Source organism: Hippocampus bargibanti, linkage group LG11 (assembly GCF_051943395.1).
Source record: "Hippocampus bargibanti isolate YZ-2025 linkage group LG11, ASM5194339v1, whole genome shotgun sequence".
In the NCBI taxonomy this organism is placed as follows: Eukaryota; Metazoa; Chordata; class Actinopteri; order Syngnathiformes; family Syngnathidae; genus Hippocampus; species Hippocampus bargibanti.
In genome coordinates, this window is record NC_142744.1 from 16,981,762 (window position 1) to 16,990,735 (window position 8,974).

Consider the following 8,974-nt stretch of genomic DNA (forward strand, 5'->3'; position numbering starts at 1 on the left):
TTCTGACAGCTGGTATTTCATTCTTTGGCAAGTTTTCACATTTGTCAGAATGTTGAATGAGATATTGGTTCAAATCTCCACTCATATCACTAACAGTCAAAACAAGTAAACTTAAATTGCATAAAAACAAAAAAAAAGTAGCTGTAACACAAAACCCGTGAGTAATTGTGTTTCCTCAGTTTTCATGACAAATAATGGTGGCATTGAGCAATAAAAATTACATTGAAAATACTAATGATGAACTGAATTTTTTAATCAGAGTTATCTATCCATCCATTTTCTGAACGGCATTGTCCTCACAGGGGTCGTGGGGCTGGAGACAATACCAGCCATCTTCAGTAAGGTGGCAGTACAGAGCACACAGAAACAAACAATCATTCGCGCTCAAACATACCTCGGGACAATTTGCAGTGTTTAATCAGCCTGCCGTGCATGTTTTTGGAATGTGGGAGGGAACCAGTGGACCCGGAGAAAGCCCACGCGGGCCCAGAGAGAACATGCAAACTCCACACTGGAAGGTCAGAGCCGAGATCAAAGCCATGTTCTCTGCGCTATGACGTAGACGGGCTAACCACTGGCCTACTGGGTCACCCTTATTCGGGATAAGTGGTGTTGAAAAAGGTTGGATGCATTAAAAAAACATTTGGCCTCATTTACCAGTGAGTAATGGTTGGTGAGTAATGCTTGGTAACATCCACGTGGAATTTCACTTCTTAATGATTTCTTGTTCCAGCCAATTTGCAAGAAAGCAAGTAATTACAGTGAGACCTCAACTTACGAACTTAATTGGTTCCCAGACAGAGTGTGTAAGGCGAAAAGTGTGTATCTAAAAAAAATTCCCATAGGAAACCATTAAAATGGGAATAATCCGTTCCCGGGTTTCCATAAAGTATACTTTTCAACTAAATAAGCCTTAAAACTACACACAGCATACCTTATTTTATGTATAATAAATGTGCTATTGTATTGTAATGAAAGAAATACACTGCATTGTATCATAAAGTCACTTTACATTTGTGATGGTCATTTATGGCTTGATGGAATGGCGTTGGAGGTCAAAGGTCAAATGGAATTGCTGTTTGGAAAGAGAGGTGCATTACATGACGAATGTAATTAAAGAAATAAACTGTGCTGTAAAATAATGTTTTATTTACCTTTTTGATGGTCGTTGATGGCTTATGGAAGAAGAGTCACCTTCCATAAGGACTGTTGGTAACTTAACCTCTGGTGCTGTTCAGTCGGGTGCTTCCGCCGAAGATCACTCCGCCAGCCGTGGTGGGTGTGTATTATGAAAATAGTGCTTATTATAAGGTTTAATTTTCATAAATTTGATGTTTGTAAGACAAAAAGTTTGTAAGTTGAGGTCGAAGTTAAGGCGAAGCTCAGCAGGACGTTCCTGATAAAAGTCTGTTCTGGACCCCTGAATGGCGTAAGCTGAGTTTGTGCTTGTGGCAGTGGCGTCTCAATATTTCTTTTCTCTGAATGGTCCCCTTTCTTTATTAATTTTGCCAGCCTTGTTGTTGGCCATAATCAGCTGCTGCTGCTGTTGCTGCTGCTTCAACTGCTGCGCCTGAGGAGAAAAGTCCATCTCTCTCATCGCCGACCGGCTTGGGCTCATCATTAATGCAGAAGATAATGGCTTCACCAGAGGTCATCAGCGGAGGAACGCGGCCCGGGGACATGTACACTCCAAGCAAGAATGCACACTGCTGCGGGCTGTCAACCGAGTGCATTGTTTGGATGCAAACACACGCACACACACGCGCACGCGTACACACGCACAGTGGTAGTTTACCGACTAGTCTCACATACAATAGGAAATGCTGTATTTATGTATGTGTTTTTTATTTCACCATTCCCCATCTACAATACATACACAGTGGAATCTTCAACGTTGAACAATGTGAAGGTGAAAAGATTTGCAGTTCAATTAATAAAATTGGAAGCAGACCATGCAGCCTTTGAGGGGAACCAAAAAAATGGCCGTCCTAAAAACCACAAACTTCGATACCCAACGTTTTTGTTGTATATTTTTCTTCTCAGATACTATTGCGAAACTAATTTAGTTTTTTAAATTCAGTTCAGAACACTGGCAGAGCTATATGGACATGTCATTTGGAATCGACAAGTTAAGTGAAAAAAATCACATATAAAGCACTATTGTTTCTATCAAAATCTCCATTAACAGTCTTTTTATTGTTTGCATGTACAAACGTATCTGTCGTTTTTGTTTTGCGACGAATCTTCACCACATGAGCGCAGTGTTGCCTCGAAAGCGACACAATCGCGTCTTTTTTCACCCACTTTCATCTGGCTTTTTCATCTGGCAGACTGACTGTGTGACACCCTTGTCTTGCAGACATGTTTTTTGTCTCTTTACTTTAACACGCACACACACGCACGCAGGCACGCACGCACACACACAAACAAACACACACACGCACGTGTGACAGGTTGTAAATTATCTTATTTCCTATTTTGGTTACATTCGCGTAGTTCTATTGGTTTACAAATGATATATATCGAAAATGTTTATTTAAACATGGAATGCCTGCTTCGGTTAGTGTTTCGTGTCGGACCGATTTAGATCGTTGGACCGGAAATTGTTGTGCGCATACGTTTGCATTAGATCGGGGCATTCGAAGTAAACCACTGTTGAGTCAAGACGTATCACATTGCTTGTCTTGTGGTTTTTTTCTGGATCCCACAACACCGTATCTCCCTTACTATAGTGGAGAGCGCAACACACGCACACACACAAACAAACACACACACAAACACACGCACGCACACACAAACACACACACGCAAACACACACACGCACACGCGCACACACACACACTCTCTCTCTTGGCAGTCCATCGAAGTCGAAGATGACATAGCTTCCATTCTTATGTGGGGTATTGGACAGTGGTTATTGGCGCTGGCGACGATGCCACTGTCAGTGACGATGAAGCCTGATACTGGAGCCACAAATCCTGCCACATTCAGGACATGTGAGGTCAGGACCAGGGTGGCGGGGTGGTACTGAAGCAGCACAAAGGTGTCTTTGTTGGTGCCGCACGATCCTCCTCTGGGTGCGTTTGTCTTCAAGTTGTGTCACCCCTTCATGGCATAAGGAACGCCACAGGGGCCTGTTAGCTGCAGCAGACTCCAGGTCGCTGGGCTTGATGTTGCATTTCCTTAGAGTCTGTTTAAGATGGTCTTTGTATCACAGCTATGGACCACCAGGCTTCGCTGACAAGAGTTGTCCATAAAGCACCTGTCGAGGCAAGCGGCAGGTAGGCATCCGGATGACATGTCCAACCCACGGGAGTTGCCTCTTTGCCAGTATAGCCTCGATACTGGTGGAGGCAGTGCGTTGAAGGATGTCGGTGTGTGGGACACGATCCTGGATTCGTTGGAGGCACCTGATGTGGAATGCATCAAGGCGTCTCACATGGCGTCGATAGATGGTCCAGGCTTCTGCGCCATATAGCAGCGTGGACACACACACTGCTTGGTAGACTGCGACTTTTGTTGGAGTTCTTAAGTGGTTGTTTTCGAACACACAACTACGCAATCTGCCAAAAGCTTTGGAGGCTTGATTGATGCGGGCCTGGACGTCATTGTCATTTGGACAGGAGGGTGTTCGAATGCTGCCGAGGTAGCTGAATTGTTGGACACCCTTGAGGGGTGTGCCACTGAGGGTGAACACTGGGGTTGGAGAACGCTCTTTTGCCAAGATCTCCGTTTTGGTTACATTGATCACGAGACCGAGTGATCGGTAGATGGAGAACATGGTATCAAGGGCATGTTGCATGGCAGCTGGGCTGTGGGCCAGCAGAGCACAATCATCTGCATATTGTAACTCGTGGATGCCGCTGATCAGGGTCTTGGGCTTGGCCTGTAGGCATCTGATGTTAAACAGACGACCATCCAGGCGGAATTGGATTTGTACGCCGCCACCTTCCTGGATGGACTTATGGAAGAGGCGCGTAGCTGCCATCAGGAACAGGTTGAATATAGCAGGGGCCAATACCCTCCCTGCTTCACCCCGATTTCCACTGGGAAAGGGGAAGATTGCTGGCTACCAACAAGTACAGTTGCTTGCATGCCGCTGTGGAACTGTTTAAGGATGCAGAGAAATTTGGAGGGGACGCCAAATTTCTGCAGTATGGTCCAGAGAATGTCACGGTTAACTGTGTAAAATGCCTTGTTAAGGTCGATGAAGGTGATATAGAGGTCCTTGTTTTGTTCCCTGCATTTCTCCTGAACGTGGCGCGCAGCGAAGATCATGTCCAGAGTGCTTCGATCCTTTCTGAAACCGCATTGTGTCTCTGGGAGGATGTCTTCGGTAATGTGCGATGTAAGACGGAACAGCATTACTTTTGCAAGAATCTTGCCAGCAACAGAAAGTTGCCACGGCTGTTGCCACAGACTAACTTGTCCCCCTTCCTTTTATAAATGGTGACAATGTTGCTGTCTTTCCATTCCTGAGGAAGTGTCCCGTTTTGCCAGATGTTGCAGATGAGGTGGTAAAGCTTCCGTGTCAGGAGGTAACCGCCGCTCTTGAAAACCTCAGCTGGAAGTCCATCGGGGCCAGGGCTTTTGTTGTTTTTAAGGCTCCGGATTGCAGAGAGGACCTCTGTGAACTGAGGAGGTTCATCAAGGGAGAGAACTGATGGAAGCTCTGGGAGGGAATCAAGGACACACACACACACACACACACACACACACACACACACACACACACACACACACACACACACACACACACACACACACACACACACACACACACACACACACATGAACTACGTAAACAAGCTAATCCGTGAAAGGAACGTTGTTGTTATTGTCGTTTTTTTTTTCTTCAAATTGTCAGATGAAACAGCAGCACGGCTTGTGTCCCCCAGCCATGGCCAAGCTGTCAAGTTGTGTTGGGTCGTAAAACGCTACGCTCTCAACACTGTCCCTTTTCTGCTTGTCACACGTCGACAGCTACACACATCAACTATTTGTGTGTATTGTCGCATTGGCCCGCCTCCACCCTGGTCTCCCCCTCGGGTTGACTTCTGCGATGTAAAGTTAAGTTTGGGGATATCTGCATGACAGCTTACACATCCAAAAGTAAATAAAAGCTGTTCTCTTTTAATGTTGTCCTCTATAGCTGCGGGGACGCATTCCATTTATCTCCTATCAAACATCTCACCTCCTCTGTCCTTGAATCTTATTTGTAAGCCTCATTCACTCTCTTCTTGATTTTTGTGGGTGGTAACAGATACGGCTGACGGCTTCCTGCCTTTGTTTCCTGTGAAAGGTGCAAGAATACTACGAGTTTGACGGGAAACAACACTAAAAGACAAGGTGTTGGGTGTCCACTCAAGAGTCATAGGTCTTGCATTTGTCCCACAACAGAGAATCACTCTTCTCATTGAAAGTCGACACTGAAGAGGTCAAAGACAAAGAGAGAGCAAAATGTAGACAGATGCTAAAATAACCAATCTGCGAGGAGGGGGCCGTGGGGCAAAAAGCGAACAGCCCCGGGGCCCGGCAGCCTCTGGGTGATGTGGCAGAAGCCAGTCACACATCACAGGACATTACTGGGGATGGGGTTACAGGAAAATATCAGCCGATGCATAAGGAGAAACCATCAGGCCGTAGGATGATTAGATTGCCCGAGGGAGGTGCAATCTTGCATTCCCACGATTCCCCACTTTCCACCCACGCCCTCTTTTCATTGCAATTTTTCCAAGCCATCCTTTCTCTCTCTCTTGCTTGTTTTTATGTTTTCAATCAGGATCGTTGCTCAGCTCGCAGACCATATATGTACTATTATTGTTATGGCTGTGTTTGGGCTGGTACAGACACTGATTGGATTGGACTGATTGGATTGGATTGGATTTGCCTTTATTAGTCTCACAGTGGAGAAATTTACATTTCACAGCAGCAAAGTGATGAAAGGAATGAAAATGAGGAATGATACTACGCCACTCCCCACCAATTCTGCTTTTATAACCAGCAGACAGTAAATGATGTGTTTTCAGTATGCCGTCATTGTCATGAACATATTTACCGAACAATACATCAAATATTAAACATTAGTGAGCAGTGCTAACGCTGCACGAATAATTGTCACATGGAGCGAAAGGTCATGAATTCCTTTTGTTCTGATTCGAAAATTTAATTGGCGGTGACGGGCGTGACAACATTGAGGACCTACACTCACATTCCAAAATGCTGTGCTGTATTTCATGCTCATGATCATGTGACGTTTTGCAAGAGGTGGCATGTGGTGGGACCAAATTTGGCATGGGAATACTCATTGTCCACTAAATTCACATGGCGTCCCAAAATTCCTGATGGCCACCCCACCACAGCACAGAGAAAGAGGTGTTTTTAAATTACGCCTCACAATTTGGGTGAAGGCGAGCGGCCCGGTAGTCAAGCGGTTATCACGCCGACTTCACAGTGCAGAACTCATGAGTTCAATTCCCGCTCCGGTCTCCCTGTGTGGAGTTTTCTCCGGGTCCTCCGGTTTCCTCCCACATTCCAAAAACATGCATGACAGGCGGGTTGAACACCCTAAATTGTCCCTATGTGTGAGTGTAAGTGCGAATGATTGTTTTCACTGTCTGCCCTGTGATTGTCTGGCAACCAATTCAGGGTGTCCCACTATTAGATTGAAAAATGGGTGTTCTTCTCCTGGTTCTGTTCTTCGCTGGTATTCTCTACTAAGTTATTACGCTACATATATATGTGTAATGTGGTGTGGTGGCAATATTTAATCAGCAGGAATCAAAGTGATGAACAGAAAGACTATTTTAATCTTGGGCAGCAAAGAAAGAGAAATGCTCTTCAGAGGAGGAGGAGGAAGAGGAGCGGGCCAAGAGGGGAGACGTATTTGTTTTCCCCCAAAGATGTTATTTATACAGAGGGCGGGAATGATATCATTTCAAAAGGCCTATCAGCTTCGAGTTAAAGGGTGAAACATGATATTTAGACTGAAATAAGAATGGTTGAGTAACAGTACACACTACAAATACGTAAAGTTCTAAGTTAAATTACACATATATATGTAGCGTAACAACTTAGATTAAACTTATATTTCTTAAGAATAAGAAATATTGGATGCCAAAATGGAACTGTATAGTGCCACTTACCAGTTTTTTTTTTGACGACGATACTAGTGCAGCGTGTTCTTCCGGAAACAAATTCCTTGTGTGTTCTACATACTTGGCAATAAAGATGATTCTGATTCTGATGTTTTAGACTGTGCATATATAAAATAGTCCTATCACCCCGCCCAGTGCCCGAAGATGACTAGGAGAGGCTCCATCACCCCCTGCAACCCTCATGAGGATAAAGCGGTCCGGAAAATGAATGAATGAATTTGGATGTGGGCGGACCAGAGATCCGGTGGTTAGCGTATGCCTTGCAATTGTCTGGCAAACCGGCACAACTAAAGCCGATTGGAAAATGGATGGATGGATACATTTGTCTGGGAAGTGCGAGTGAATGTTTGACTGTTCTGAGTGCACATTCATATGGTTGTATTTTCTTCTTTCCTTCCTTGCAGGAAATCCCTTGGTGAGAAATCTCTTGATGATTTAAAATGAAGCCTCTTCGTCTTCACGCAGGCGATGAGAACTAACGTAAAAGCAACTCTGCAACATGGCCGCTAATAGCTAGCTGAAGCTTGTTGCTAGTTAGCTGCTGCGTAGTAAGTAGCACAGCATTTCTCTTGACCTCTGACTAACTGCAGTAAGTGACATGAGCCAATTGAATCATTTTGGGGACAGTCCTGGTGGTTCTTGTTCATTTTCGTTGCACACCTTTACCAATCTGTCTATTTTTTATACTCATCAGCCGGTTCAGATGATTATACTTGATCTCATTTTGGTGTTTTTATCAGATTTTTTTTCCTTTTATTGTATTTTTTAAATTCTGGAATTGGCTTCTGTTGGACTCAAAGCAAAGAATGATTTTGTTGCACTGGTCCATGTCACGGTTTTCGAGATGGTGATGGCGGGTGCGGATCCCAAAAAGCAGGCAGGAGGGAGCAGGAGGTTGTTTGACAAATTGTATTAAAATAAAGCTCAGCAGGAACAAAATGTAAAACATCAAAATCATCTGAATGGAAAAAATACAAAGTAGCAAAAGAAGACCAAAAGTAAAAGTCCGCCAAGGTTAAACAAACACATACACAATGCATGCAGCAACCAAACAGCAAACAATGAACCGACAACGGATGGTCGTGCCGGGTGTCCTTTTAAGTGACAGTAATTATAACGACCAACACCTGCGAGGCTGCCGGCAGGGCTGACGTAGCTACCCGTTGGTCGCCAATCTGATCGGGACGACCAGCACCTGTGCAGGTGCAGGCGGGGCTGACAGCACCCCACGTTGGTCGCCAACCAGATCATGACAGTCCAAATGCCTTTTGGTACACTTTATTCAATTGAAAATGCCTCTAAACATCTGCTACTTTTTCTTTTCTGTCTGACAATTATTGTCACTACATTTCTTTCCATTTTGAGGTATCATTTTGAATTCCATTATCTGATCCTAGTGGATGACCGGCAGAAGAAGAAGAAGAATAGGAGGAGACGCAGGAGAGTTCAGTGCAGATGTCTGAGTGCGTCTGACAGAGAGGACAGCCCCCCAGGCAGGTCCCAGCCCCTCAGCACCCAAAATGACACATGACTGATTTGACTTTTGTCATCCTCTGCCCCTAAACCAAAGCTGCCAATACACACTGAGGCAAGTCATGCACGCACACACACACACACACACACACACACACACACACACACACACACACACACACACACACACACACACACACACACACACACACACACACACACACACACACACACACACACACACACACACTCAAAGACGCAGTCACACACTGTATACTGCTTAGATTACATTATGTATGTCCCCGGGACACGCGCCCTCCTTGTTGGATGACATTTGGGCTTG

General features: G+C 44.9%; 1 long non-coding RNA gene across 1 annotated transcript; it reads left to right on the forward strand.

The window, feature by feature from the left end:
* Positions 1-3,168: 3,168 nt before the first annotated feature.
* LOC148891811 (uncharacterized) lies at positions 3,169-8,755 on the forward strand. The gene is made up of 3 exons (XR_016116398.1): positions 3,169-3,282; positions 7,563-7,706; positions 8,556-8,755. It is a non-coding gene; the product is annotated as an uncharacterized LOC148891811 (long non-coding RNA).
* Positions 8,756-8,974: the final 219 nt, after the last annotated feature.